The sequence below is a fragment of the Heliangelus exortis genome, chromosome Z (genome assembly GCF_036169615.1).
Source record: "Heliangelus exortis chromosome Z, bHelExo1.hap1, whole genome shotgun sequence".
Lineage (NCBI taxonomy): Eukaryota > Metazoa > Chordata > Aves > Apodiformes > Trochilidae > Heliangelus > Heliangelus exortis.
The window spans coordinates 9,672,311-9,694,759 of NC_092454.1; the positions used below are offsets into that span (position 1 = coordinate 9,672,311).

At 46.6% G+C, this 22,449-nt stretch overlaps 1 long non-coding RNA gene across 1 annotated transcript; it reads left to right on the plus strand.

The window, feature by feature from the left end:
* Positions 1 to 7,246: 7,246 nt before the first annotated feature.
* On the plus strand, positions 7,247 to 9,437 carry LOC139790279 (uncharacterized). Its single transcript, XR_011723441.1, has 3 exons — positions 7,247 to 7,337; positions 8,571 to 8,779; positions 8,924 to 9,437. It is a non-coding gene; the product is annotated as an uncharacterized lncRNA (long non-coding RNA).
* Positions 9,438 to 22,449: the final 13,012 nt, after the last annotated feature.

Consider the following 22,449-nt stretch of genomic DNA (forward strand, 5'->3'; position numbering starts at 1 on the left):
CCCAGGGCTGATGCTGCAGAAGCAAGGGGGAGCATGTCACACCAAAGAGAGCCAGTGACAATTAGTTCCAATCACTGCAAACTGTAATCACTGAATTGTTCAGGAATAATTATGCCTTGATAACAACATTACACTTTCTATTTCCTTTATTGCTGTTCTTATTAAATATAATTACCATGCAAATTGCACAGCACAAGCAAGCCCAGATGATTAACAGGGCCACAGGGGCCTTTAGAGCAGACTGAGGTGATTGCAAGTACGTATCTCTCTGCTTGCATAGTTGTCTGTCTAGATTTGCACTTGGGAGATCACCAAATAATTTAGGTTGGAACAGACCTGCACTATTTTTAAATTCAACTGTTCACAGGATCATAGAATCATAGAATATGTTGAGGTGGAAGGGATCCATCAGGATCAAGTCCAACTCCTGTCCCTGTGTAGGGCACCCCCAAAGTCACACCACGGGCCTCAGAGCATCATCCAAATGCTTCTGGAAGTCAGGCAGGTTTGGTGCTGTGACCACTTCCCCAGGGAGCTTGTTCCACTGCTCAGCTTCTCTCTGGGTGAAAAATCTTTTTCTGATACCTAATCTAAATCTCCCCTGATTCAGCTTCCTATAATTTGCCCGAGTCCTGTCTTTGGTCACAGGACTGAAGAAATTGGTGCCAATCCCATCTCCTCCCCTTGTGAGGAAGCCATAGACTGCCATGCGGTCACCCCTCATCCTCCTTTTCTCCAGACTGAACAATCCAAATTGCTGCTGCAACCATCAGCTGCTCCTCATTAGTTGTCCCTTCCAGAACCTACACCATCCTTGTTGCTCTCCTTTGGAGGATCTACAGTAACTGGATGTCTTTTCTACCCCGTGTAGCCCACAACTGTACACAGTACTCAAGGTAAGGCAGTACCAGTGCAGAGTGGGACAATCTCCTCCCTTGATGGGCTGGTGACCCTGTTCTAAATGCACCCCAGGACACAGTTGTCCCTCTTGGCTGCCAGGGCACACTGCTGGCTCACATTCAGTTTAACATCAACCAGGACCCCCATGTCCCTCTCTGCCTTGCTGTTCTCCAGCCACTCATTCCCCAGTCTGTACTTGACACCAGGGTTGCCCAGGCCCAGGTGCAGATTCAGCACTTGGCCTTGTTAAACTTGACATGGTTGGTGTCTGCCCATCTCTCTAACCTGCTGAGGTCTCTCTGCAGGGCTTGCCTGTGTGTGAGGGAGTTGACAGATCCTCCCTGTTCCACAAACTTGCTTAAAATTCCTCCCAGTCCTGTGTCCAAGTCATTGATGAAGATGTTGAAGAGGACTGGGTCAAGGATGGAGCCCTGAGGGACCCCATCACCAGCCTGATGTTACCCTATCCACTGTCACAGCTTGTGCTCAACCTGTGAGACAGTTGCTCACCCATCACATAGCACAGTTATCCAGCTGTATCTGGACATTCTACCCATGAGGATAATATGAGACACAGTATCGAAAGCTTTCCTGAAGTCCAGGAATACTACCTCCACTGGCTTCCCTCAATCAACCAGGTGGGTTACCCTGTCATAAAACGAAATCAAGTTTGAAAAGCAGGACTTTCCCTTAATTTCTTAGCTGTGACAATGACTGTATTGTCCTCCAGGTTTTTTTCAAGACCTTTCAGAACAGTCTTTTCCATAGTTTGATCAGGCAGTGAAGTTAGACTGACTAGCCTGTAGTCTCCAGGGTCCTCCTTCTTGCCCTTTCTTGAATACTGAAACAACTTCAGTGAGATTCCAGTCAACTGGGATCTCTCCAGATTGCTAGGACCTACTAAAAATAATCAGAAGCCTAGTGATGACATCAGCCAGCTCTTTGAGGGCTCTTCGAATCCCATCAGACCCCATGGACTTGAAGGGATCTAACTGTAGCAGCAGATCCTGTACAAGTTCAGGGCCAGCTGATGGTTGATCCCTGTTGCAGTTATGGTTCTCTAGCTCTGGGTATTGAGGCCCCCTTAATCCATCATCAGTGTTGAAGACAGAGGCAGAAGATGCACTAAATACCTCTGCTTGGCCTATACCCCTGTTGGTGAGGTGGCCATCCTCATCCCATAGAGAACAAATGTTATTTCTACGCTGCCTTTTACTGTTAATGTAATTGAAATTGTTGCTAACCCAGTAGTATCAAGGCCTCCACTAACCATGACCATACCTACCGTGTCCTTTAAATACTTTCAGGGATGCTGCCTCCATCACTGCCCTGGGCAGCCTGTGCCAATGCCTAACAACCCTTTCAGGGAAGACATTTTTCCAATATCTAATCTAGATCTCCCTTGGCACAACCTGAGGCTATCTGCTCTTGTTCTATTTCTTGCTACTTGGGAGAAGAAACCAGCACCCACCTCACTCCAACCTCCTCTCAGGTCATTGTGGAGAGTGATAAAGTCTCCCCTCAGCCTCCCTTTCTCCAGGATGAACCACCTCAGATTCTCAGCTGCTCCTCTTAAGGCTTGTTCTCCAGGCTCTTCACCAGCTTTGCTGCCCTTCTCTGGACATGCTTCAGCCTCTCAATGTCCTTCTTGTAGTCAAAGGCCCAAAACTGAGCACAGGATTCAAGGTGCCACCTCACCAATGCCCATTACAGGGGGACCATCACTGCCCTAGCCCTGCTGGCCACATTATTCCTGATACAGGCCAGGATGCTGTTGGCCTTCTTGGCCACCTGGACACACACACTGGCACATGTTCAGCCAGGTTCTTGTCTTCCAGGCAGCTTTCCAGTCACTCTTCCCCAAACCTGTAGCATTGCCTGGGGTTGTTGTGACACAGTGCAGGACCTGGCACTTGGCCTTGTTGAACCTCACACCATTGGTCTCAGCCTATCAATCCATCCTGACCAGGTCCCTCTGCAGAGCCTTCCTACCCTCAGGCAGATCAACACTCCTGCCCAGTTTGGTGTCACCTGCAAACTGACTGAGGGTGCACCCTCATTCAGATCACTGATAAAGATATTAAAGAGAGCTGGCCCCAGCATGGAGACCTGGGGGGCACCCCTGGAGACCTGCTGCCAGCTGGATTTAACTCAGTTCATCTCAGCTCTTTGTGGCCTGTACCTTCAGCCAGGTTTTTTACCCAGCAAGATGCACACCTGTCCAAGCCATAAGCAGACATTTTGTCCAGGATAATGCTGTGGGAAACAGCGTTCTCCTGTGATCAGGGACTGTAAAGTCAGAGGAAGTCAGAGGATGACAGTGAGGAAGGTCTCCAAGATGACCAGGTACCTGCTAGGAAAACCAAGAATGGATTCTGCTGTGAAGGCTTCTGCAAACCAGAATTCTGAATTCTTGTAGCTGCTCTTCAGGAACTGCACTGCATATAAGTGTCCTGGAGTGAAGAGTTCCCCCACCATTCAGTATCCCTAACTAACTCAGTGCTTTCATCATGGTGTTTTGGCATATGCCAAGCTGTGCATGCCCCTGTGGCTTGTGTTTCTTGAGCACTGTTCTGACAGCTCTCACCATTTAACTCCCTGCAGAGATAGGAACTCTCTGATGCTCTTTTTTTTCTTTTTTCCTCCTCCTCATGACACTGGTATCTGAACGACATGAAGAGGAAGGCAGAGGAGCATCTGCTAAGCATAATGAAGTGAAGGAGCATGACAGAAGCTGCTGAAAGTTGTTCCTTGGGAAGGGCTGGGAGCATTATCACCTGAGCAAGTGAAAAAGCTGCCAAAGAAGCCCACATTATGGAAGAGGAATCTCACAGATGCCATGAGGGACAAGGATGGCTCCTTGCTGGAAGGTGCTCCAGCCACCTCCTCATCTTCTCTCTGTTAATGAAGTTAATGGGTGCGGGGTCTCCCTCAAACCTCTTATTTCTGGTTGACCTCAAGGCCTCCAACCAATACTGGTGAGTCTTGGTACCTCATCTTTGTTCCACAGCTGCAAAACACTCTCCTGATTCTGGCCAATGAGCCTCTTCTGGAACCTGGCAGGCACTTGCTGCCTCAGGTGTTTTATTGATTTCATTGCAAAGCCAGGGCTGAAATCCAGAGCACTGTCCCAGCAGTCTTCTCAAGGCTGCAAGTGGGACAGGGATGGAGTGGGAGGCAACTTTCTCTCCCTCTTCACCTCTGAGCCACCTGTTCTCTCTGTGCCAGCTGAAAAGAGCAGGTCAGAAAGCCTTACCTCCTGGGTGAGGCTATGAGGCAAGGCTAATTATAGTACTCAGCTCCTCAGATGGAATTCTCTTTCTATATATACATGCATGCATACATATGTGCACTGAGTTTATTATTATTATTACCATGCCAGACAATCCTTCTTCATTAGGGATTGGAATTCGCTTTCGATGCTTTCAGTCAGATCTTTAACATTATTTAAACACGGTGGGTTTGGGAGAGTTTTGGGGTTTGGTTTGTTCTTTTTTTGTTTTTGGTGTGTGTGTGTGTGTTTTTTGTTTTGTTTTGTTTTTGGGTTTTTTTTTTTTTGTTGTTTTTTTTGTTTGTTTGTTTGTTTTTTTTTTTTTTGGTTTTTTTTTTTTTTTTTTGGTTTTTTTTTTTTAATGCAGACCAGATTTTGCTGGGATAAGAAAATGAAACTGTTCTTCATCCAGCCCAACTAGCTGCCCCCCTGGCTGCAGGAACCAGGAGGGTCCTCACTGCCGACTTCAGCCTGCAGTTTTTTGAGATCACACCCGTTTCCAAGGAGATGAAAGGGAGAGGATGACAACCCCCCCTAAGCCCCTTTTCCACCTGTGCCATGTGTGGTGTGTACTATGGCAGAACACCGAGGGCTCCCCAGAAGAGAGCATCTGGGCGGGTGCCTGCAGCTCCCTGGTCCTCCTCGTGCGTCACAGCTCAGGAGGACATCAGGAGCACATCTGGTGTGCCCGGGTGCGTGACAGAGGGGGAAGGAACCCCAGTGCTCAGCACAGCCGGGGCTGAGTGTCTGCTGGCAGGAGACTTTGAATCCCTGCAACCTGGTTCCCTCCTCCCCAGCTGCGGCACCGTGCTGGGACCACCGTCTCCCCAGGACCCCGTGTGTCGGAGGTAAATGCATCTCATCTCACAGATCCCCCTACCCAGATGGGTCTGGCATGTGGGTCCTGGAGGAGGGAGAAGGTCACAGCCCTTTGCTGGGAATGTGTGAGGTGGAGGAGAAGGAGGGAAGTTGTCTGAGAGTCACACGCTGCAGGGGTGGGGATGTGTCTGAGCGGTCCCAGGCATAATGCTGTGGGAAAGACAGGCGCAGGATGCTTTTGTGAGCAGTCCTAGTACACCTAAACTGAGTTTTGTGAAAAAAAACCCCCACACATTCTGATTGAGGCAGAAAGACCTTTAACCTTTTAAATGTTACTTTTGGGAAATGGATGGGTGTATGGATGAATGGATGGATGGAAGGGAGGAAAAAGAGAAAAAGACAAAAAAAGAGATAGATTGTCTTAAAATTATTTTCAACAGACACAAGTTGGTTATCAGAATAGCATTCCTTCCAGAAGATTTTTTAAAAATTAAAAAATAAAAAATCCGTTACAAGATCTTTCTGGTATAGAAAAAATCAGTGGAAGAGATAGGAACAAAACCACCATCTTGCAGAGATGCCCAGGTGGAAAGGAGACTGATTGAAGCTGAAATAAAATATTGGCAGTAGAACAAACACACATAAATGGGCCATAAATAAATATAAGCTGGAGATGAGAAGAAACTACCCAACCAACAAAAGTCCTAGAACTGCCTTCTGTAGAGCAGTGATGGGGAGAAAGAGATTAAAGAAAGCAAAGAGAAGGCCCTAAGATTGAATTAGTACTTTGCCTCATTTGTTTGATAAGACCAGTGCTACAGCTCATGGGAGCAAAGACATGAAATGTAATTAGAAATGAGGGAGTGAAAACCATCACAGCCAGACTGCAAACAAAGCTCGATGAACCCAGTGCTCTGAGACTGGTAGAACTGGGCTACCTCCATCCCAGGCAACTGGCTGTTTGGTAGCAGGAATATACACATCTCCTAGGATATGGTGAGACCTGATGGGGCTAAAAACTGGCTGTAACTGAGGTGAGGCCTGAAATTTAAATCCATTTGCTACCCATGAGTGCAGTAGGAGGTTCTCAGAGGCTGCCACTGTGGGCCAAGCAGTAGATGCTAGCAAGACTAGAGGTGCAGCCCTGGAAACTGGCAGGGCTGTCTGTAGTCATTTATTTTACTTTTTCCAGTATAAGCAGACCTGTGCTAGACCATGGAGTATGCAGAATGAGAGGTGTCCTCAGCAGCACCCCAGCATGGAGGAGGGAGAGCTGCTCCCCCACCTTTTCTTTCCAAACCACTGCCTCCCTTGGCATCATCAGTCGAGAGAGCTGCCATCCACTTGAGGCTCTCTCCTTCTTCTTGTCCTGATTATTATAATCATTACTGTCTCATTTTGAGCTGTAAATCAGAAATATTGTGCCTCGTATTTTTCCTCCCTGGGGAACACATAACTAGGGGTGAGATTGGCTCTGAAGTTCAGTGCTGTTCTGTTGAAAAACTGCCTCAACAAATCGAAACTGTCTCACTTTTTAGAAGAAGTTTTGATTGGAATCAATCTTTCTTTTTTTTATGAGCATAAAAAGGGAGTAGTTAAAAGTAAGATTTATTCCAAATTCATCTTATCAGCTCTGAGCCATTCAATTTTGTAATCAATTCCCACAGGGACTCCACCAAGAAGCCCATATTCAGAATCAATCTTGTATTTCATTAGGTTATTTCTGGTGTTAAAAAATAAGATTGATTCTTACTTTATGTTATAGCACTACAGCAATTTATTTTTTAATGATATGAGGTAAGAATCAATCTCTGGCTTCTTCCTTTTTTCTCTCTCTCTCCCCCCCCCCTTTTTTTTTTAATCCTTTTCCTGCATTGGTTTTGTTAGAGCCAAGAGAATTTAGCAAGTTCTGAAGGATTTTCAAATTATTCTTTTGCAAATTTAGACCCTGTTGGTGCCAGTCTGCTGCTCCTGAGATCTGCAGAGCACCGAGGCCCCATGAAAGGCCTACCCTGCCCTACCCTGGGATTTCTGTTGCATATTCCAGAAAACTGATGCAGGCAGCATTTCCCACTGGCCCAAAGCCACTGATGCCAGAGTGCAAAGTGCAGATTCTGCACTTGTTTTGCAGCAGTGAGATGTCTCTTGGTTTCAGGTTCCTGGGTCCCAGCAGGGCACCACTCTGTGTGGGTGGAGTTTTGCTGGGCCCTACAAATAGCTGATCACGGGGCATGCAGACAGCCTTTGTGCTGTTGTCCAGCCCCTGGCAGATGGCATCCTGATCTCTCCTGACTCCCACACCACATCCAGCACCCTAAGGAGAGGTTTTCTTACCTTTCTCCCCCAGGTAATCTCCTGCTGCTGTCCAGGACTGGATGAGCCTTGGAGACCCATGTCCAGGCAGCACGTAGTGAGGACAGAGAGAAGTGGCCACTGTCATAGAATCATAGAATAATTTGGGCTGGAAGGGACCTCTAAAGGTCATCACCCCTGCAGTAAGCAGGGATACCCTCAACTAGATCAGGTTGCCCAGGGTATGGTCAAGCCTCACCTTGAATAACTCCAGGGATGAGGCCACAGGTACCTCCCTGGGCAACCTGTTCCATTTTTCCACTACTGTCATGGTCATCTCAGTCTCCTGCATGAGGAGGCAAAAGGATAGACCACTTCTCTCCATGTGCTCTCTACCTGCCTCTCACTGACAGCCTGAACAGTGATGTGTATCTCAGCCCACTCTCTGATACTGATGTGATGTTGCTGTCTTCTGTAGGAGGAGCTAGGAGATGTCTTCTGGCTCATTCAGACCTCCTGCAGGGCTCTGCCATCCCCCTTGAACCCTGGGCAGCATCTTCTCAGGAGTTTTGAGTCCCATCTACTCCCAGCACCCTACTCTTTGCACAATGACACTAGTTGTTATCCATTTCCATAATCACCATGGCTGTAATTGTCCATCACTAAATTAATCTTTAACAGTTTATAATAAGTTGTGATCCACCATGAGTGATTCAGAAGTTACTCAAGCAAGCACAGATGCTTCTCAAAGGTAGCTGGGAAATTCTCTTGCTCTCAGCAATGGGTCTTGGATGTCACTATGCTGGCATTCACCTGGCTATTCTGAAGATGTTTTGGTTTAGGTAGTGGGACTGAAGACTCAGCCTTTTCCTTTCTTCCTTCTGTTTACCTTGGTGTCTGAGAACGAAGTACATGTTTGTAGAAATTAGGGGAATAAACTGCTGGAGTAAAGGATCCAAAAGGTAGTCCATTAATCAAAGCTCCTTAAAACTCAAGACAATTGACCTCATGGGGTATTGCTGGCCCTGTTGGATTGAGGCACCAAAGGCAGCCAACCTTAACCCTCCCACAGGACAGAATTTGGCCCTGTGTTGTGCAGATATGATACACAGAGAGCAAGGGTTGGGGTCTCATCCTCATTATGTGGGACATACTGGGACAAGGTCTCCAAATTTTGCTCATGGTGGTGGGATCCTAGCTGCTCCTTAATGTACCATGGGGCAAGATGGGCTTGGAAGAGTGATGTTCCCCAGGGCTCACCCCTGTTCTTGCAACTTGGCTACTTCAGACAGTGCAAAGTTTGGAGGAGATGAAAAGTGACAGCTAGATCAGCAAATCTTTTCCTGCCCTAATACCACTGAAGTCCTCTGAAATCCATGCCAGATGTTCCCCACAAGTCACTATCCAGAAGAAGGGAAATGTTGTCTCAAGGTTTATCTTACACCTGCCAGTAGAACAGCTCCTGCTTCTTAACCCCAAGTCCACATCCCTATCCAGGTAAGAGGAGGTCTCTTGGGGGTGTTGTCTACCATGTCCCAGACTCAGTCTTGACCCTGGTGGGGGACTGGACCCTTTTGCTTCCAAACAGGTGACTAAGAAGCACCAGAATTTACTGGGACCTTTCTCCCTTCCTCTCTCCAGGGTGACAGGCCCCCAGATCACCTAATGCAGTGGGCACACACAACATGATGATCTCCATGGCTTGGCTGCACTAGGAAGGACAGAGATGAAGGCTTGCAGATTGGAAGATTCCCCTTTCCCATGGCAACACTGCTACCAGGTGTCATCATATACCCTTTGAACTTCTGAGGCAGCACAGTGGAACTGGGAAGTGCAGGGAACACTGGCAGTAGGATGCTCCTGCAAGTTGCATACCCCAGATGCATGGCTTGAAGGGGTGTGCATGAAGAAGACATCTCTCCAGGCTCACTCCCATGTGGTATCCTTGTGCACGTTGTGGGTGCAAATCCCCAGTTTCATCTCTCTCCATCTGCCTGCTACTTGGGCTGTCTCTTTGTGCATGTCTCTTGCTTGTCTGTCTTTGGCATTATGTACACATGTGTCTGTCTGTGGCTCTGTTAGTCTTCACAGGCCCTGAGTTCATTTGATTTCATTATCATTTCCCATCTCTTGAGCTCTGTCTCTTTGTTTTTTCTCTTTTCTCATTATAATTTACATGAGACTTGGGTGCATGCTGGAAATGAAATGTGAATTTGATAAAGCAGCCACATCTCTCACTCCCAGACATGGACTGAAAGCCCTGAACCCCTGGGAGAAAAGCAAGTGCTTCTCTTTCTTTCGTTTTTGTTTTTTTTCTTTTCTTTTTTTTTTTTTTTCAGAAAGGGGGAAAAAATGATTTTTTTTCCATTGCACTGACACAGAATGAGATTCTTCCAGCAATTACCAGAAGATAATGGACTGAAATTAAACAGTCCTATCTCACTCTCTAACTATAGGACTTTTTATTCTTTCAAACTATTGAATACCAAATGAATAATAATCAGGTGGGCATTAGGCATTCACAGTCAGGCTACCTGGGACAGGAAAGTACCCACACAAGGTACAGCTCCTCTTACTGTTTTTTATTAGCAGCAAAACAACAAGGTATGCAGAGTTGTATGCAAATGGAGAGAACTTTTAGCCAGGTGCCCAGGGGTGTGTTCCTAAATCAGCTGCAGATATCAGGATTGCCTTGCTCATGGGAACTTCTGATTGATGGAGATACAGCCCTGCATCAAGTGGGTGGGGGAACAACCTTCTCAGGAGAAGTACCCAGCACCAAGCACATCCTTTCTTGTGCCCATCTGTGCAATGTGCATTTACTGCAGTCTACATGCTTGCAGTGGTATCCTCACTTAGCACTGTCTGGAAGATGTGCTGGGACAGAAGAAAATTGAAGGAGGACAGAAATCAGGCGAGGTCCAGGTGCATTATGTGGAAATTTTTGGACTTCACAGCCCCATACACTCCTGCAGGTGATCACACTATTTTTTTTTTTCCTTTTTAAATTTTTCTTTCTTTTTTCCTGTTTTTAATTTTTTTATCTTTATTTTCTTCTTTTTTCTTTTTCCTTCTTTCTTATTCTCTTTCTTTCCTTTTTCATTTTCTCTTTTTCCTTCCTTTTATTTCTTCTTTTTTCTTTTTTCCCTTTTTCTCTTTCTCTTTTTCTTTTTTCCTTTTTTCCTTTTTCCTGCTTTCTTTCTTCTTCTTTGTTTTTTATTTTTTCCTTTGTTCCCTTCTTCTTTTTGTTCCTTTTTTCTTTCCTCTTTTTTCCTTTTTTTTTTTTTTTTTTTTTTTTTTTTTTCCCTTTCTATTCTCTTGATCTCTCAGGGGGCTGTTTCAGGGCTCTGCCATGGCCATGGAGATGGCATGCAGTGTCTGAGCAGCCAGCCTGGCAGAGCCAGCACCAGCACACCACTTCCAGCTGAACCAATCTCGAATTACCCAGGAGATCTTAGCAAAAATGTAATAGAGCTGCTCTGATTTAGACGCAGCTTGATGTACACGGGGAAGGGGAGAAATCCAGGAGGATTAAGAATGACTAGAAAAAGGTAAAATGAGGTGAGGAGATGGCTGAGAATGAGCATCCTCCTCTCCAGGGTGTTAAATATGCCATGCATGACCTCTACAAAAGGTTTGCAAAGATGGAGCGCCAGGGCGTGGGCAGGCAGCCTCCTGGAGAGGCAGGGATTTACATCCAAGGGGAGCCTGGGATTTGCAGGAGCTGCCTCTCCTTCTTGTCAGTTTGCAAAAGATATTTTCGACACCAAGAATGGAATTCCAGAAGAAGCAGAGGGCAGGAACATGCCTTGTTGAGAGGAAACATCCCCCATTCCAGAGGCTATCCGGAGAAGGTGGTAAGGCTGGGAATGGTCTGCTCCATACTGCATGTGGCAGTGATCTGTCACCCTCCTACCACACACACAGGGGGCACATCTCACCCAAGTGCACCCCATGGGGAGCAAGTTGCAATTGGTACCTTTGGGCACTGCTCATCATCTGTCCTCATCCAGCAGCTCCTTCACCTGTGACTTGTGTTGAACTGAAGCTCAAAGGGCAGGAATGGGCCATGGAGCTAGGGGAAGACTCATGCTCTGGATTCCTGAAATGTGTCTCCATCAGAAACTTGGATTCATCTCACCTGGATTCCTTCTGCTTGAGAATTATTTCTAAAAAGGCCTTTACAAAATTGTTGAAATACCCTCCATCAATACCTGTGTAACACAGGACTTTTCCTTTGCTTGAAAATACCCTCCTTGTATCGTACTTACCAACTGAAAGTCAGGATTGCAAATCAAAATTAAAAGGGAAATCACATCACACACTCCCAAATTCATCAAACAGCATGATACATTTTTGAGTAAGGGAGACTGATGGGTGACTTTTCAGTTTCCAGGAGTAGCTCTTTTCCTGACGTGACATTGGAAGATGCTCCAGCATGTCAATAAGCCCTCCTGGAACAGGCAGGACACATGAGTGAGCCCCAGAGGCTTTCTGCAGACCTAGCCATGGACATGTGAAGGCAAGCAGGGGCTCTGCTTCTCTAACTCAAACTGGGAATCCTCCAGAAGGGTTAACAATATAACAGTGAATGGTGGAGCTATGCCTATAATTTATTTAAGCTTTCAAAAGGCTTTTGATAAAGTCCCTCACAGGAGGCTATTAAGGAAACTTGGTAACCACAGGATGAGAGGAAAAGCCAAGGCATGGATTATAACTGAGATAAGATGGGGAGGGAAGGGAAGGAGCAAAAGGCCAATTCTCAGCAGGCAGAAAGGTTAATAGTGGAGAGCCCCGAGGTCACTTGAGACCCTGACTGAATATATTTATTAACACAAGCACAGAAGGGAAGGGAACAGTGTGGCTGGGGAGCTTGCTGGAGGCTGTTGTAATGTTTCCTAGTGAAGATGGATGGAAGTGAGGAGCAGCAGCAGCAGGAGCCCTGTGGTGGGGTGGGATGAGGCAGGCAGTAGGTGATGCTGTGGGTGGTGTGGGAGCTGGGCACCCCAGGGTGTTGTAATTGCTTGTGGGGTACATGGGGAGTTTGTGGAAGCCACTGCCCTGGGCTCTGCCAGAGGGTGTAGGGAAAACACCTCACATCCAAGACAGAGGCACAAGGATAAGGTAACTACTCCAAAACTGTAGTTTGCACCAGCTGAAGAAGTACCCCAGAGGCTGTATTTCAAAGACCCGGCAGGTCCAAAGGAGGGCAACCAGGCTGGTGAAGGGACTTGAGCACAGATCCTATGAGGAGAGGCTGAGGGAGCTGGGGGTGTTCAGCCTGGAGAAGAGGAGGCTCAGAGGAGACCTCATCACTCTCTCCAACTCCCTGAAAGGAGGTTGGAGCCAGGGGGGGGTTGGTCTCTTTTCCCAGGCAACCCTCAGCAAGACAAGAGGGCACGGTCTCAAGTTGTGCCGGGGGAGGTTTAGGCTGGACATTAGAAAGAATTTCTTTACTGAGAGGGTGATCAGACATTGGAATGGGCTGCCCAGGGAAGTGGTGGATTCTCCATCCCTGGAGATATTTAAAAAGAGACTGGATGTGGCACTCAGTGCCATGGGCTGGTAACTGCAGTGGGAGTGGATCAAGGGTTGGACTTGATGATCTCTGAGGTCCCTTCCAACCCAGCCAATTCTATGATTCTGTGATACTCCTTAAACAGATGGCATTTGCCACTTTTCATTTGAAAAATGAGGGTGGCATCTCCTTCTCACAAGAGAGGCAGGACCACAGCCCTTTGGACTCAAATGCCATGCAAAAGCCAAGTTCATGAATTTAAATATTAATGTAAGGGATGAAAGCATCCAAAAGAGAGGTCTGAAAAAACTGCCTGATGAACATAAAAAGAAAAACTGGCTATTGACTCAATGAATATTATCCATCCTCTGAAAACAATCCTGTGGAGCAAACAGCCTGTGGACATCTGATTAAACAGTGTTTACTATAACTAGCTGAGGATGTCTTTTTAATTACTTTAGTGAGAGGGGATACAGATTTGTGTAAGAAAGCTTTGTTTTGTTTTGTTTTTTCTGTGCACAACCAGCTTGAAAATCTACCTAACTTGAGAAAATGGCTGCAGAGAAGAGTTTGGAAGATGGGGAAAACGTTTTGGTTTTTGGCAAGAGAGAAAGAAAATATTGCAAGTTTCAAAATACCTCCTCATTTTGAAGGATGACCTGACTGCAGGTTAAAAGGAACACAGAAAGCAAAAGCCAAAACCAGTGCAAACCATTTTGAAACTATTAAAATACAGCACTTCCAAAATTATTAAGGTGAGGTATTTCCCAATATTTTCATTAATTCAGACCGTTCTTTGTTAAGTTTCCACTCACATGTTATTTGTTTGGGGTTTTTTTTGTTTGTTTTTGGTTGTTTGTTTGCTTGGTTGATTAGTTTGGTTTTGTCTGTAGAAAAGTAAAATTTAGAAAATTGGTGACATTTTTGGTGACAAAGCCTTAGAGAGAAAGTCACTCCTATCTCAAAGCCATGTAGAGATGAGTCAAGTAAAGAAGAATTAGATCTCAGCAGTGATCTCAGTCATGGGGTGTCTTAATCGTGTGCTCCATGTTTTGAAAATCCGCACCCTTTTAATGGATTTTCCTAGGCTGATTACACCATTATTTCACCATGCATGTATAAAACTAGCTGTTCAAAGTCAACTGTAAATGAAAATTGCAGCTGTTAAATCACTGGGGTGGCTAACTTGCTGGCTGCAAAACAAAACTGGCACCCACTAATTGGCCTTTTAAACAAGGAGAGAGGGGAAATGCTGAGACACGTCTCTGGCATCCATCGGGCACCATCCAGCAGCGAACTGAGCATCAGGAAATCAGAAGTCACTTGAAAGACCCTCTGGCCACCAAGGCTAGCAAACTGCCCCACCTGCTGTGCGGGGGCCCAGAGGAACAACCTGGGAGCCCTGTGTGTACCCTTTCTTTCCTCTCCCAGTTCACTTGCTGCCTGCAATGTTAATTATCCACTAAGAAAACAAACAAGCAAAGTCTTGTTTGTCTCCCTGCCCAAGGTGACTCTGGAAGGTACATGGAAGCTGTGACTGTCATTCTTATCTGCTCTGCTGCCAAAGCTTGCACTTGATCCATGTCCATATTACTGCTGACAGCAATTACACAATAAAATCAAATGTATGTGCAAAAGTCATCCAGGGGATGAACTTCCCAGCTTTACTCTTAGTTAGCTTAACAGGAGACAGTCTGAGGATTTTCAGCCTTTCCAGATCCTTCTCTTTGCTTTTGCCCTCTTCACCCTCATCAGAGATGGACAGGAAAACAAGATGCTAATAAAACATTCTTCAGCTGTACTTGCCACCTTGTGGATGTTTCTGCATTTTGCAGAGATTCCTCCATGGTGCCAGAGAGCAGCAGGAGACAAGACTGTATGTTGGGACCTCCACAGTTTTGCCCCCATGGGTTTTGCCCCCACCTCTCACTGGGCAGGCATTACCAAGGACATACACGGGTCAGAGAATGTCACTTGAGCCCCTCAGAGCTACCTGGGGCCTGTGGGCTGTCAGGGCACACCAACAAACGTGTTGCCCAGGATGTATCTATTCCCTTGGAGCATCCTGAAATAGTTTTTCTTTCTGCATCGAAATAAGGTGAAGGTATTGAAGTCTCATATGGAGCAGAATTAGTGTCTGCCACAAAACAGTAATCCAGTGACAGCAGCCAGTGTTGCAGCTGTATTTAGTTCTATCTCTGGAACTTATGAAGGGACCCCTCAGGGAACCTGGTTATAGGACCAGGAGGTCTGTGTCCTCAGAATCCATCGAGCTGCCCCTCCAGCTTCCCTCCAGCAGGAGAGGCAAAGGCCAAGCCATGCAGCTGGTAGCAGCTCTCTTGGCTGATCCTGGAAGGACAGTTTTGTGGATATCATACAAATGGGGAACTGGAGGGCACTATCAGGGGCTTTTTAGGCTGTTCCCTGCCTTGAGGCAGAAGCAGCTCTAGTGAAACCAATCATGTGCTTCTCCACGTACTTCTCTTGCCACCCTGAGAGACCTCAGGCAACACAGCCCTTTTTTATTTATTCCTCACCAAAATCTCCTTGCTGGCACGGCCAAGTGTTAGAGAGAAATTGAAAAGGAAGCTGAATTATTACCAAAGAACTGTCTTTATAACTTGTCTGCCTTGAGCTCCTGTTTCTTGTAGCACCTCTTGTGTATAACATGTATGTCATCTCACTGGCTGGGAAAAACCCACCTGGACCGGTGATAGTGAAGCTTGGCATGTAAGTTTTTCAAGAACAGTCCTAGGGACTGGTGGTACTTTGAGGCATGGGGTGTCACACAGTACTCCATGAATGTGAAATGAGCTCTGTCATGAGATGCAGGTCCTGTGCAAGTCACACTAAGATGACTCAGCCAAATATGCCACCTCCAGGCACCAGCTTTGTCTCATCACCAAATTCACAAGAACTGATGAGAAAGGGTGAGCAGACACCAGGTTAAAGGGAAATGGATTTCAATTCAGCTGCAGGTTTGGAAGTGATTTTTTTCTCTGAAGGAGCCTCACTGGCACCAGCATGGGTTGAAAAAACAGTACGAAGTCAAAAAGCTGTGTGCCTCATCTGTTTTTTGCATCACTCGGCAAGGTAGTGGTCTTCTTTAATGTATTTATTAATGATCTGCAAGGAGAAGTAAACAGCTTGTTAATGACATTCTCCTGCCTCAGTTGGAAGGCACTGCGAATGCCAGCCCAGGGTAATAATAGAAAGAGACACCAGAGATATTATAAAGGCAGGAAGGAAAGAAAACTAAATTCCTCTTGGGCTCAGACAGATTGCAAAATAAGCTGGGACTTGGATTTTTAGCAGGGGTAGAGAGCCAGCTTTGGAAAAAGACCAGTGACCAGCAAAGAGAGGGGGATTAAAGCAGTCAAACATGGTCTGAGGAGGGGCTGCAAAAGAGGCAGCTGAGTGTGAAAGGGAGAAATGATCCTCCCCCATCTCCCTGCCTGCGTGCTCAGGCTGATGTGCTCCTCACTCTGTTATCAGAGCAGCAGCAGTGACGAAAGGATGCTGTCTCAAGGAAGAGTTACAAATATGATCAGAGGCCCTGGGGAGGGGTGAATTGCTTCATGAGGAAAGATTAAAAGTGCTCACATGCATCAAGCTCAGTTAAATGATGTGCTGGGGAGGTGGGATAACAGCTGACAAACATTTGAAGGGCATAAATCTAGCAGTGACAGTGGGCTATAAATACAAGATAGGAGCTCTTGTGGGGTGCAGGTGTCATTTTGAGTGTGTGTAACATCTGTCACATTGCAGGTCGAGGAAGCACAAGTGCCTGTATGGCTGCTCCTTAGCACCAGTAGTCGAGATACTGAAGGGAGGGATGGAAGATGAAATATCCACATTTTTCACTATGACTTACCACTCTTAGACAATAGCACAGCCAGGTGCTGCAAGACCTGAGAGCTGTTTAGAGGCTGAACCAGCTGCCTGTAAACCAATGAAGATGGGGGAAAGTTTCTGAGCCCTTTTGGCTGTATGGAGGTGGAAAGGGAGCTGGGAAAAAGGGAAGTGCCCTGGAAGGTCTCAACAGGCTGGGATCTCTGCCATGGGTGTGACTCTGGTGCCCTAAGGACCTGAGACTGTGAAGGCAAATGCATGACTACAAACACAGGGTGAACCAAGATAATGGCTGCACAGACCTGACTGATGCTTAAAAAATGTACTCTGGGGAGTATGGAAAATAAAGGCTCTTACACAGGGACTGATGTGTAAGGAAAGATCTGTGCAAAACTGCAAACTCGTTCTGTCAAAGTGAGTGGCAAGCAACTGGGAAACGAGAGCATGGTTGTCATGGGGGCAGGGGGATAGGTGCCATCAATACCTGTCCACAGCCTCAGCTGGCCCTTAGCCCTTTCTGCATTGACAAAGGAGGCTCAGGAAGCTCCCCAGGGTTGTTGGTGGGAATGTTGCAAATCTTTTTATAGATTCACTGAAACAAATGCTCTTGGCTGTTGTCTATGAATCAGCACAGGCAGAGGAGGGTTTTGGAGCTGGGACTGTATGAATGTGGAGAGGAAGTTCACCTCAGTTCTGTTTGGGAGCTGCTGCCTTGGTGAAGCAATGGTATAAAAGATTAAATGCCTAGAACAAAAATCCTGGCTCTGAGCCTAGGGAGTAGCTCATTGACAGCTACTGACCTACAGGTCAGAAGTGATGGGTCTACCACAGGTCTACCAATGCTGCCTTCCTTACCTTCCTTTGGTCAGGATCTTCCCTTCTATGTAGCAATTCTAAGTGACTTTTTTGTTTGTTTGTTTGTTTTTGGTTTTTTTTGCATTATAGGGTATTCTTCCTTGTGCCCTGCAGGGTTCTTATGCTCTCCTCATACCAGCTTATGAACAACGCATCTGCCACTTCAGGCTGCATCTGACTGTGGGTTCCTCTCAAAAAAAAGCAAGCTCTTTGTGCACTGTTAACTGAGAAGTGTCCTCTCAGAATTAAGTTCTCTTCTGCAGTTCCTACTAAGTACAGCACTTACAGCTTTTATGGTGCTTTTAATTTTCAAAGGGCTTTATGAACATTAATAAAACGACACAACACAAACTCCACAGTAATACACAGCAATCGTTCTCCTTATCTCTTTTCTGGAGCCCAGAATTTCGAGCCCAAAGGAAGTCCACAAGGCACGGAGTTCTCTGGCAAATAAACAGCATTAAAAATAATCTCTAGTCTTTCTCTTCTTCCTCTTTTGCAAGCATCTTTCTTCAGCCCTCCATGCCAACCATCCATGAACCCTGTCAGCTGTAGGATTATGAACTGTCTGTGGTAGCTGGCTTGAAGAATACTGCATTTCTGTGTTAGGGCTCTCTAGACTACCCTTGCAGCAGCTTTATAGAGGGGCTCCACACAAGAACCACATCCTTGTGATCCCGAGGCTGGGTGTAGGCACTGGATTTTCCAGCCTTGGAGCTATACCCAGCAGCAGGCTGGAGCCTGTGCACCAGCAAGCCCTTCTTTGTCAACCCTGAGTGGTGCAACTTGTCCATCTGCATCTCATGGAAAACAGGGAGGCTGTGCTCCCTAATCCTGCTGCCTGCTCTGTGTGTGCCGTGCAGAGCAGTCAGCAGCTCAGTGAGCAGGGCTCAACCAGTGCAAAGTCATCCTATCAGATCTTATGAAAAAATTAAATCTCAGGTGACTTGCCCAAACGTGCCAGGCTGCACACTCCAGCAATTCAGTGGCTGTTCCATCAGTACCCTGAAGACCCCAGCAGCATGGCTGGGAACCTCCAGGAACCCGGTGGGATAAGACTCAACTATTTAATCCATCCCAAGTTACACTGGCTCTGAGTCAGAACCACCAGCCACGAAGTTGTGTGTTGTGGTGGGGTTTCACTCTGTTTCCTTTAAGACAGGGATTTGGCTTGGCTTTTATTCCCTTCAATATCCCTGCCTGTTGCTCTGTATGCTGTATGGATACACACGGCATTATTCCAGTTTAAATCCCCCCAAAAAAGGCAGCTGCAGAAGTGCCAGCTGCACTTCTCAAGCAAGGTGTGACAAGGCTAAGGAGTCGGCCTTGGTGTGCCTCTCTCTGATTACATTGGGTTTGTGGCCCTTGTGATTCATTCAGCAACAAAACCAGGTCATTGCTAAGTGCTTTGAAGAAACTGTGGGTCATGTAGGAGGTCTGTGATAGGAACATGGCTTAATGCCAGCTCAGCACTGGTCCCTTGTCCTCACCACAAAGGCCATGCCTTCTGTACAGTTTGCTGCAGTTAGCAATGATTTTTTTGCAGACACCTCTACAACATCTATTTCAAATGTCTGTCTGTATATTTTTTTTCTCTTTTCCTCCTCTTAGATTTTGCCAGCCTTTGAGACACAATTTCAATTTCTTTCCCCGATTTTGTATTCAGATTTAGCAACCTGCATCTCAGATTTATGCTTAATAATTCTTCTTATCAAGCCATCAAGTAATTTTCCTCCCTCAAATTACTGCCTCCCCCTCTGTCTCTGCAACTCCTCCTCTTTCTCCATCTCTTTTTTCTATCTGGCAATATTTCAGACTCCTTCTATAATTTGCTTGACTGTGTAATTGATCAGAATAGCTCAGTTTTACTACAATTTGCTTGAAATGCCTTTGTTAGCAATTAGAACACTTTGTTTAAAGACAAATAAGATTTAATGCGACTTTCTCTATTCCTTGGCAGCCTCCCAGTCTGGTCTTTCCATGCCTCCTTGCGGCTGCCTGCTCCCTGCTGTTGATCTTGCCTCTGGAATTCTGCCTTCTGCCTCTCACCCATCAGCCTCTGGTACTGCCTGCTCCACCTTTCTCACTGATTTGCCAAAACTTATTGTATTAGTGTGGAGTACGTGGTGCACCTTCCCCCCTTTCACTGCCTCCTCCCTCCCTTGAGGTTCTCAGGCTTCGACTACAAGAGAAAATGGGTCTGAACCAGTCGTCAGGACATCTAAGGGGTTTTGGACCCTGTGAGGAACAGCCTCATGCTCAGAAAACAAAGAGGTTGTCTGTGAAAACAGAACAAACAGGCTTATGGAAAGGGTTGAGGAGTGGGTGGATGATGTGAGTGCTCTGGATTTAAGGTCTCATCTGTAAGGTACATACAATAGCAGTGCCTTGAGTGCATCTCAGGAAGCTTCTCTTGAATGCCTTCAGCATCCTCAGCAAACTGGAAACCATCTCTGTATGATAAATCCCAGATTAGCTGTCATCCCCATTGCGAAATGGCTCTCCAGCTGTCTGGATTACTGCAGCTGCCAAAGCCCAAGGCCTCCCTGGTGTTCCCTGGCTCATCAAGGCATCTTCTGTGCTGGCAGGTCCCAGCACAGGGGCACGTGGGACACAGGGGACAGGGAGGTCACATGAATGTTTTCTCCAGACATGGCTCTGCAGGTGACAGTCATCTGCAAAGAGCCTGCTCTCAGCTGGACCCTTTCTTCATCCCTACCCAGCGTGGGGAATAAGGTTTTGTTGGAGATTCTTGGTGTGGTCTTAGCTTCACTTCATTGATGGTCACAAAGATGATCTGAGGGCTGGACCACTTCTCCCGTGGAGACAGGCTGAGGGAGGTGGGGAGAAGAGAAGGCTCCAAGGAGACCTTACAGCATCCTTCCAGTACTTGAAGGGGCTACAGGAAAGCTGGAGAGGGGCTTTTTATACGAGTGTGTAGTGATAGGACAAAGAGTAGTGGTTTTAAGATGGAAAAAGATACATCTAGGTTAGACATTAGGAACAAATTCTTTAGTGTGAGGGTGGTGAGACACTGGAACAGGTTGCCCAGTGAGGTTATGGATACTTCATCCCTGGAAGTGTTTAAGGACAGGTTGGATGGGTCTGTGAGAAACCTGGTCTAGTGGGAGGTGCCCCTGTCCATGCAGGGGGCGTTGGAACTGGATGATCTTTAAGGTCCCTTCCAACAGAACCCATTCTATGATTCTATCATTCTCTTGGACATGGTCTTGTTATAGAGTATGCTGGTGGGTAGAACATGCTGTGTAGGTTAGGTGAGAGGAAGACAAGGAGACAGAACCTGGGTCTAGACAGTCAGCTGAACCTCTTCTGATTTGTGCCCAATACTTATCCAGCTCTCTGGGCTCCCCTGCAGCATCCTCCTACCTTTAAGTAGAGTCCCACCTTCCCAGCTCATGTGCTGTGTTCCTGTGCCATGGTAGGTGAAAGAGCATGGCAGGTCCCAGCACAGGGGCATGTGGGACACAGGGGACAGGGAGGTCACATGAATGTTTTCTCCAGACATGTCTGGCCAGTTAGAGACAGTCTGACTACCTGCTGCATCTCACATGAGGGCACCCATCAGAGGAGGGAGTCTTGCTGTGCTCCCCACGCCTGAGATCCTGATCCTTGAAGCTTCCTTAATCTGCAGTAGCACTGGTACCCTCAGATAGGTGGTGGGAAAAGCAGAGCAAAACTGTCTCCTCTTTCTGGGAAAGCCTCATCAGAAGAATTGCATTCAGCATCTGCCTTGCCTGGGGAAACTGCATATGTATTGGTCTGGGGGGATGCAGCAGTGCGGGCTCCAGAGCAGTGATGATTTCTCCCAGGGAGTTCTGGATCCAGCCACATACTTTCAATAGGCTGATGCTTTGTGTGACTGGGGGCAGAGGAGGGGGAGCCTGGAGGAAGGGCTCATCCAGACACTCTCCTTTCTGCCTGAGCAGGTAGCTGTGTCCATCAAAGGGAGAGAGGAAATCCATGTGGTCAGCGTGCTGTGTCATGGAATATCAAAACATGCCACGGGATTTCCAGCCAATATGTCAAGTAGGGTCTCATGAAAATATCTGACACCAGAATTACCCTCTGCCAAAGCTCAATAGAATTGCACTGCAGCTGGACAGTAAGAGACTGTTATTTGCAACCAGCTCAGAACAGTTCTGCTAGCATTGGGATTTGGGCTGCTGAGTTCCTTCCAAGTACATTTCATAAACCTGGGTTTAGCTCCTTGCTCTGAGAGCAATTCATCATAGTAGTTTTGGTTCTGCAGTCTGTCCCATGCTCTTTGGCACTTTGGATTCTGAAAAAAAAAAAACAAACAAACCAAAACCAACAACCTTTTATATATATTTCAAAATGTGGTCACAAGGTGCAGCACATAACAAATGTAGGTAACCAGGGATGGGGAGTCTTCAGCTTTGTGGGAGCTGTGACTAGTTGATTTAAAAACCCTTGGCTGATTAAAAAACCTCAGTCTAGATCAATATCAGTTTCGGACTTAAACATTTAAGAGGAGGAAAGTGGTATTGAATTATAGCATGCAGAATGTCTTGCTTCAATCTGACCACAGCGGTGTAGCCCATTTGGACTGGAAACAACATATTTTATACCAGCTTTTGTAAACTGGGAAGGAGGGCACAGTGTAAGCAGGGTGTTAGCCTGACAGAAAAGGTGGCAAACCACACCTCAGTACCACAGGTACTGCTGGGCTTACCCAAAGGAGCTGGTGGTACCAGGAGGGGCAGGAGGCAGAGGAGAGACCTGGCCACTGGGATGGCTCGGGCTGCTGCTGCTGGAGGCAGCTGTGCTTCACAAAAAGGAAATGTTTATCTGCATCCTGTCTGGGTTTAATTCTTAATTCCTACTAGCTGATCTGGGTTTTGAAAGGAACCTGTTGCTTTCGTTTATCTGCTTTTGCATCTTTTGAAAAAATAAATGCGCT